Raw genomic sequence first — 9,405 nt, 5'->3', positions numbered from 1 at the left:
ACATATAGCACGACGTTTCGACAAGTATTCTCTTATCGTTTTCAAGTACTTGTCGATATGTGTATAAACCAATGATTGTTTTCCATATAAATTGTGTTGTGTTTTTGAATGTGCTTAATCGCTAAATGCCACTCAAGGATTATATAGCTAAGACATTGGTTTGTACTTAGGTTCACTCACCTAAAATGTTTGCCTGTACTTGAATTCTATATTGCCAGATTGCTTCTACTAAAGATTGTAGCTAAACGTTTGCTACTTTTAACGTTAGTTCGGCGCAATAAAGCCCGGTTGGAGCTGACGTGCCATAAAATACCATTTCATTTCATTTCATTTCATCTCATTACTACCGTTAGCTATAAGAATTTGCCTGTACTTAAGTTCGCATTGCTAAGAAGTTTACTTGTATCTAGGAAATTTGCCTTTACTGGAGTTTACTTCGTTAAATGGTTATTTGTATAGTCGTTCGGATGGGAAGAACAACCGAGGTCCGGTTTAAACATTGGCGTGCACGTAATAGAACCCTTGACAGTTAGAATTCTATGGGGCCCATGCTTTCTAATACTACGTCACTAACCCTTATGACAAAATGGGGCGGGGAAACGGGGTGGGGCAAAAAATGTCTCACCCCAGGACATTATTTTCCTCACAAGGACCCTGATTTCGGGACCAACGTATGGTACATTGTTATGTCAACAAGTCGCTTTAACAGAGGGGAGAAACCGAAGCATTCTCAGACTTAAGGTAAGATTTTACTCAAAATTGTTCGCCTTGTCTTAACTATGATATAGCCCTTTATAAAACATTTTGTTGTTTTAATGTATCAAATACATCAATAAGAAACTATGTGCAATTTTTGTGTTTCTGGATCAAAGATATTTCTCATAAACAGTGATTGAAAGTTGAGTAAATTCTTAACTTAAGTCAGAGACTGCTTTGTGAAACCAGGGCCGGGTTTCTCAGATAAAAACAACGGAAAAAAAGATGTGGACAGTGGATAATCCGAGAATTTAATTAGGCTTCGATATTTATGATATATGGACAGCGACTGAAGACAACATCGTCTTGTATATGGATTGAATTCTTGTGACACAAACATGACATCTTTTAATAGATTTTTCATAGCAGTGATACTCCCTCGCGAATACAATGTTTCGACAAGGCTTTGAAGCAAACGTTGGTTAGATTAAAGATACATTATAGGAGATTCGATAACGAGTTGGCAGTTCTCACTATAATAGTTAAAACCTAGATAATGTAAAGGCCATTTGCTGAAAATTTCATTCAAATTGATCCACTATGAATCGAGAACTAAGCGTTTGAAGTTTCCGCCTAGCCTCTATCATCATTACTAAAGTCATTACGATAAACAGCATAGTCTCGATTATCCATTTAATCGTTAAATCGTGAAGGAAAGTTATTCAGTAAATCGGCTCATAATCCACTTAAGATCGCAGGCTAGCGATGCCATCTAGAGTTGATTATGGTCTTGTTTTGTTAATAAATGTCTAATTAATAATTTAGATAAAAATTTCAGGCCTAAAGGAAGACCTGCAACAGACAGATTTAGCTCTTGTATGATGTACGTTTAATTAGTTTGAGTGTGTTTTTAGTTCAATTATATCATCAAATCACCCAGTTTGTACGCTGGAAGATATCTTTAAGACGAGCTGATTAGTCTGTGAAATTATATGTACAGTATGTGCCGTTAAAATGTATTCACTTTACAATTAGTCGCAGCTGGTTAATAAAGGTTTGATATTCATTGCATATAGGCAATCGTCGGTGTTCCATATAATTCCGACCCGAAGGCACTAAGATAGCAGATGAGCAGTTTATACCAACCGACCAATTCATTGTTCCTCACTCTGAAAACAAAAACCTTCATATATATTTTCTAATAGAACTTCCCCCTGGAGACAACAATGCCGTGTTTAGACGGTGTGTAAAACCAACATAAACCTTTTACTCTTGTATTTTCCTAACACCACATCCATCAAAATTGTCCTATGTATTGTCTGCTTCATTTACAAAGGCGAGTCCGAGGTCGTCTGCTAAATGACGTCGTGTTGTGTGTATACATATATATATTGAGTGATTATTTCCGATATTTGAATGGAACTCGTGAGACCGGTTCTACTTTAGTGTGAAATAATGGTATTCTAACATTTTCATCGAAAGACAGATAGAAAGCTATGAATATAAGCGAAACTTCTGTGACAGTCTGTGTCGGAGAATGCTACGATCTATCATGCAAATAGAACTTGAAGCATTTTGTTATTGGCTGCCTATTCGTGACCACTAACTGAGAGTTCAATATAGTTGTATTCTTAAAGTTTCATTCAAAGACGCGTAGCACGGAGTAAAGTAGTGGTATTCTAAGACTTCTATTTAGTAAGGTGTTTCGTATACATGTTGTAATGCACTGTCTGTCTTTGTAATTATTGTACGACTATTGGATATCGACAAGGGCGTTGAATATGGTTCCAATATTTCATTCATAGACAGGCTGCAGACAGGAAGTGTATTCATATGTAATTCATGGTCATAAATCAGGAATTAATCAAACCAAAAGTGTAATATGTAGTCGACATAGAGCCGACTTTAACGCAGAGCAAAAAAACAAAACAAAAAATACAACCAATTAAAGAATTCGACAAAATTAAAAAATGGTAAGTGAATTGTATCATTTGATTGGAGAAAGTGGTGATTATTGTTTTTAAAAATATGTATTTGTTCTTACAAAAATTGGTAATGCATGTTTGACAAAATGAAATGGCGTTTAACGTCCTACTGTTCTGCCCCAAACTGGGCTAATGAAGACGGGCATTCCCCATACAGTGTGCTATGTGGGAAATTTTGCCCGGACAGCGGCACTACAGCCTACTCTTATATCGAATTCCAGTTGTCAAGGGATCTTTTACGTGCACGTCAATGTGTACAGGGACCTGGGTTTTTCGTCCCATCCGAACGACTAGACATCTGTCCTTGTCGGGTCCTCGGTCCTGCATCACTGACAAGGGGGAACCACGCCGGAAATTAGGGTGAACTTTCTCGGCCAATGCAGGGATCGAACACAGGCATGTTTGACGTTATAATGGAAATTGTAATATGAATTAAAAGTGGAATTTTTGTCAGAAAAAAAAGGAATTCGACAACTGCCAAAATTGTTCGTATGTTAAAGACGTTCTACTTGTGCCACCCAAATCGTTTTTGTGTTAATACGGTGGAATATTCATATCTAGTAATTAGAAAGTGGGTTACTCGTGTATAAACAACATAGGTTGTCGATCCCTGCTTTGGTCGAGAAAGTTCATTGGGATTTTCTGGCGTGGTTCCACTTGTCGGTGGTGCAGAACGAAGGGCCTGACAAGGACAGCTGTCTAGTCATTCGGGTAAGACGAAAAATCGAGGTCCCGTTTATACATTGGCGTGCACGTAAAAGATCCCTTGGCAATTGGAATTAGATACACAAGAGTAGGCCATAGTGTGCTGCGCGGGCAAACTTTCCCTCATAGCATACTGTATAGCGTATACCCGTCTTCATTAGCCCAGTCGGAGCAGAGCAGTAGGATGTTAAACCCCATTTCATTTCATTTCATTTCATGACAATACATGTATATCCTTCAGTGGAGTCAAGACATAAATAAAAAACCGTCCACTGGCTTCATTCATGAAAATTGTAAACTATCAATACAGCAGACTCGTTTAAGATGCATTTCATTCAAAGCTCATGAACAGAGCCTAGTAAGTGCTTTTATATAATTGTAGACGCCAATCTTGAGATTGGGTTGTTAAATTGTTTGGTTATTTTATACAGAATCCCCACTAACACCGGATTAGATCGCAACCCAATTGTTATTTCTTTCCTTTGCTGAACAATTTCGTTTTATTTTTTTAAATTAGGATGGCTTGGGTTTAGTCATTTACTGCGTGAATATAGAGAGCATCATATTTAAAGTTGGCATTGTTGGTTCATTATTGTTTCATTGTTGTTTTATTGGGGGATCACGTGGCTAAGTGGGTAAGACGCTAGCTCGCTAGCCTGGAGGTCGGATGTTCGATCCCTGCATTGGCCGAGAAAGTTCATCCAGATTTTCCGGCGTGGATCTCCCTTGTCAGTGATGCAGGACGGAGGGGCTGACAAGGAAAGCTGTCTAGTCGTTCGGATGGGACGAAAAACCGAGGTCCCGTGTACACATTGGCGTGCACGTAAAAGATCCCTTGGCAGTTGGAATTCGATATAAGAGTAGGCCGTAGTGCCGCTGTCCGGGCAAAATTTCCCTCATAGCACACTGTGTGGCGTATGCCCGTCTTCATTAGCCCAGGTTAGGAGCAGAAAAGTAGGACGTTAAACTCCATTTCATTTCATTTCATTTTTGTTGTTTCATGGTCCGATTGGCATTAACAACTGAGACGTGATCTATATAATAAAAAAGCTTTTGAACATAAATTAAAATCGGCCTTTTGGCCAAGATCAAAGTGTAGTATCTGTTTTTATCAGCTTAATATCTGATACGTACCCCAATGGGGTACTTCGATATTATACTGATTTTTGGACCGAGATAGGGTGTCGGGGCTTGCTCCGCCCTCATCACGGGTTGCCCTGGTATTGCAGTATCTTCATTCGTGGCCCATTAAAAAAAAACCCCAAAAAAACCCCAACAAAACAAACTGTATTTATGATCAAGAGGATACATTCTCCACTAGGTATTGGCGAGATCTACGACATTTGTCTGCCCGAAGTTGGTTTATATGATTATTCTAAAGTCTAAATTATACTCTTAATTTTCATAAAACCAGGGTCAGGTACAAAGAGATGGGCGTTTAACACGTGCACTAAAACCATTAAGCTTATTTATTATACTAATATTGGGATGAATAAGGGAAACAGACATGGTCTATATAAAATCTAACTCTCTTGTTTACGGTTAATTATTACTTTTATGTTAGGGATTTCTTCATGAAAAACTAAACTAAATTACTTTCAGAAAGTAGCATTTTCATTGGCTAAGAGCTAAAATTTGTTCTATGATTTTAACCGTCAACCAATGAAAAGGCTGCATACGTAACATATTTTAGTTTACATTTTCATAGATAAGGCCCCTAGCGTATTTGTTTTAATTACGGGGGTGGGGGGAATGACCGAAAGGTTAGCGCGTGCGCATTTGCTTTGTATCATAAGGTCTGCCATTGAGTCAACTGGCGTGGTTTCGATTCCCTGATTATACGTGACAAGGAGTAGGGTCGCCTGTCCAACCTCGTGGGTTTATTCCGGGTCCTCCGGTTTCTTCCCACTGCCTTCTCCCATCTCTCTCTCTCTCTTTTAATGACTGCAACCATTACTTATGTCTTCCCGAGTAAAAACAAAGTTTGTTTAGCTTGAATAAGATGTTTGTAATTCTCTATATAATATCCTGTAATGGTTCACATTCACACTAGTAATTATCCATGTACGTGACTATGACTGCTTGACCTCCCCATGAGATGAATGGTCAACTGGTAATAATCATGGCAAAGCAAGAATTACATGAACGTTAATATCCCTTGTCGCCGGTTATATGTGCAGTGAGAGTTTCATGCCCCTTGTAAGGAAGCAATCAAAGAAGAAATAGAAATAGGGGGATATTTTATTATGAATTATGCAAATCTGATGTATCAAGCCGTGAATTATCGATAGTTAGTAACGCCATTGTAAATATACCACTGGTACTTGGTGTTTACTTCCTCTTCTACAGAGCGTCAAATCCCAGACAAAAGTAGATAATATGTGTGCATTATATTACGTACTTAAACATACATTCCTCTGTATTTTGGCGCTTAAATTTCAGACGTACTCGGACTTTTGCTTTTGAGACTCTCTTCAAATCGGGATAGTCCCTTTAAACATACATTATGTAAGAGCTAAATCTGCCTGTTGCAGGTCTTTCTATAGGCCTGAAATGTTATCTAAATTATTAATAAAACATTGATTAACTTATCCAGACCATAATCAACTCTCGATGTCATCGCTAGCCTGCGATATTTACTAGATTATAATCCGATCTGCTGCTCAACGCTCATTCATGATTAAATCAAGAAATGGATAATCCAGACTACGCTTTTTATCGTTCAGAGTGGTCAATTTGACTGAAATGTTCAGCATATTCCCTTTACATTAACTAGTTTTTAACTATTATAGTGAAAACTGCTAGCTCTTTATCTAATCTCCCATAATGTATCTTTAATACGGGAGCCACTATGGCTCAGGGAGTAAAACTAACTACCAGGAAGTTCCGTGTGTGAAAGGTTTTCTAAATTATTAATTAGACATTAATTAACTTATCCAGGCCATAATCAACTCTCGATAGCATCGGATTTCTCCGATATTAAATAGATTAGAACAGTCCAGCCATATTTTGATTTAAGCTCAAAATTGTGGAGCGAGACTTACTTCGAACAGCCAGTTAGATGGTTGAAATTATTGCACACGTCTTGTCAAACCTTCAAAGGCTAATATCTTCGCTCGCAATAGAGTAATTTGACTGAAATTTTCAAATTATTCATTTTACATTCTCTATGTTCGAACTATTATAGCAAGAATGGTCAGCTCTTTATCTAAATCTTACATAATGTATCTTTAAATATGCTAGGTCTGTTAACCAATTCCATTCACAAACGCTGAATAATTGTTTTAATTATGTATATGGTCTTGGCATGATATTGGGTAATTTCAAATTTTATGTTGAGAAAAGTTGAATTATTTTTGCGTTGAGTTGATGTTCAGTTAGTGTAGAGCCGATGCTGAGTCAGTGTTGAGCTATTCTAGTGTCCATAATTTGCTTTAACTAGCACAGAAGGCAGAAGCCCGATTTTGGCAGTCTAGGAAGTTTACAAAATACGCGACTCTCTGAGCGGAACGTGCATTCCCGCCCGGGTTGGTACCAGCGTTGGAGCCTGAAGGTTTTTTTTTTTCTTTTTTAGAACTGAAAATCTCGAGTCTCGGAAGTTTCATATTCAGTAACAGGATTACAATATTAGTGAGGCCTGAGATCAGTTTTCAGTACACGATTTGTATTCTGAATTAAAACCTAGACGTGAAACCTAGGCCCCGTGTACACATTGGCGTGCGCATAAAAGACCCCTTGACAGTTGGGATTCGATATAAGAGTAGGCCGTAGTGCCGCTTTCCGGGCAAAGTTTCCCTCATAGCACACTGTATGGTGTATGCCCGTCTTCATTAGCCCAGCTCGGAGCAGAGCATTAGGACGTTAAAACCCCATGCCCCCCAAAAATAAAAAAAATAATAATAAATAAATAAAACACAGAAAAATCACAGCCGTAGTAAAAGCAATCTGATTCAAACACAGATCCAATTTCGTTTCGTTTTTATAGTTCAAAATTTCGATTTTACTTGTCTTTACTACACTTGGATTTGGAAGCGTTGTTATTTGACTCGTGTTCTGCTTGAAATGAGGGGTCAGCCAATCAAATGGTCTGTCGAATCGAGCGTTTGACCTTTTTTGCGCGGAACTGTGGGTAGACATTAGCGGCAATAGAAATCAAAACAAAGCAAAAGTGGATAAAAAAATACATGGCGGTCGCTAATTGGTTACTCGAATGGCTGACGTAATCGGGTCAAATGTCGCTTGCTTGGTACCTGACGTGAACTCCCACTATAATTTGTTAGATCTACACGTAGTGTAGGCCATCGAAAGAATAAAAAACGAAACGAAATATAGATCTATATTTTAATTAGATTGTAGTAAAAGGTGTTCAGTAATCAAGGGGAAAAAATAATTACGTTTAATCATTCAAATCAACTTCGTTTTTATTGCCTTTCAACTGACCCTAATCAGAATCAGTTTCTACGGAAGAGCCATTGATTGAAAACCACAAAAGCTTAATCCTCATCTAAAGACGGGGATCGAATTCTTTTAAAATATTATAAAGCACATTAAGTGATCTGTAAGGGAGACCATCAGCGCCACCAGCACCAAAATATTATAAAAGAGAGAGAGAGAGAGAGAGAGAGAGAGAGAGAGAAATGGGTCATTTCGAGACTAACATATGGTTTAATTTTATTTCAATAATTCGCTTGCGCGTAGGGGTCTTTAGCAGTGGGAGGAAACCGGAGGACCGGGAGAAAACCCACGAGGTGGGCCAGGCGACCCTACTCCTTGTTACGTACAATCGGGGATTCGAAACCACGCCAGTCGACTCAATGGCAGACTTTATGATACACGCTAATCATTCAGCCATCCAACCCCCCAAAATATTATAAAGTACATAAAATGAGCATAACGTTGGTTGTACTTTAACAGTGGGAGGAAAGCTAAACAAACTTTGTTTTTACTCGGGAAGACATAAGTAATGATTGCAGTAATTAAAACAGGGAGAGAGAGAGGGGAGAGAGAGAGAGATGGGAGAAGTCAGTGGGAAGAAACCGGAGGTCCCGGAGAAAACCCACGAGGTTGGACAGGCGACCCTACTCCTTGTCACGTACAACCGGGGAATCGAAACCACGCCAGTTAACTCAATGACAGACTTTATGATACAGCGCGCACACGCTAACCATTTAGCCATCCAATCCCCCGAATGGACTTAGATATAGAATAATTTGTATTAAAAATATATATCCCCTAAGCACGCGCCATTTTTATTCCTTCATTTTATATGTTATTTAATTATCTGTAATTTAAGTTCTGGTGTTCCCCTCGTTCGTGATACAGGACATGTTGTTCGGGTGGTACGATAAACCAAAGTCTGGCAGCATGATAAAGGCGGTCTGGCAAGGATCAGCGTAACGTCGTTCGAATGGGACGAAACACCGAGGTCCCGTGTAAACATTGGTGTGCACGTAAAATATCCCTTGGCCGTTGGAATTCAATATAAGAGTAGGCCGTAGCGTCGCTATTCGGACAAAATATCCCTCATAGCACACTGTATGGCGTATACCCGTTTTCATTAGCCCAGTCAGAACAGAGCAGTAGGACGTTAAACCCCATTTCATTTCATTCATGCTCGTCTTGATTATTCCGGTCTCCTCCCACTGCTAAAGACCCCTACGCGCAAGCGAATTATTGAAATAAAATTAAAAACCATATTTTAGTCCCGAAATGACCTAGTCTGTGTCGAATGGGCGTTAAACCCCATCTTTCTCGATTATCCCGTTTAGTGACAAGTAGAAAGTTGAAACCTCGTTCGTTCGTTCGTTCCTGGAATTTTACGTCCACTTTCATCGTCTACCTAGACATTAACAGCTTGCAGGTAATCTTAAAGAAATTAACAACCACTGTTTAACCCGTTATATAATAATCGTAGCTATTACATCCTTGTAATCGCCAAGCTTTTTTAATTAAGACAATATTAATACGCTGTGTGGGGGATTCAGAACTAATAGTCTATAATATTGATTTGGTTGCAGCA

General features: G+C 38.7%; 1 non-coding gene across 1 annotated transcript; it reads left to right on the top strand.

Annotated features, from left to right (window-relative positions):
* The first annotated feature begins 4,450 nt into the window (after positions 1 to 4,450).
* Positions 4,451 to 4,640, top strand: LOC126808968 (U2 spliceosomal RNA). The gene has a single exon (XR_007674875.1). It is a non-coding gene; the product is annotated as a U2 spliceosomal RNA (small nuclear RNA).
* Positions 4,641 to 9,405: the final 4,765 nt, after the last annotated feature.

Source organism: Patella vulgata, chromosome 1 (genome assembly GCF_932274485.2).
Source record: "Patella vulgata chromosome 1, xgPatVulg1.2, whole genome shotgun sequence".
Taxonomy (NCBI): Eukaryota; Metazoa; Mollusca; class Gastropoda; family Patellidae; genus Patella; species Patella vulgata.
The sequence above is the reverse complement of the archived record's forward strand: the minus strand, read 5'-3'. Positions and strand labels throughout refer to the sequence as shown.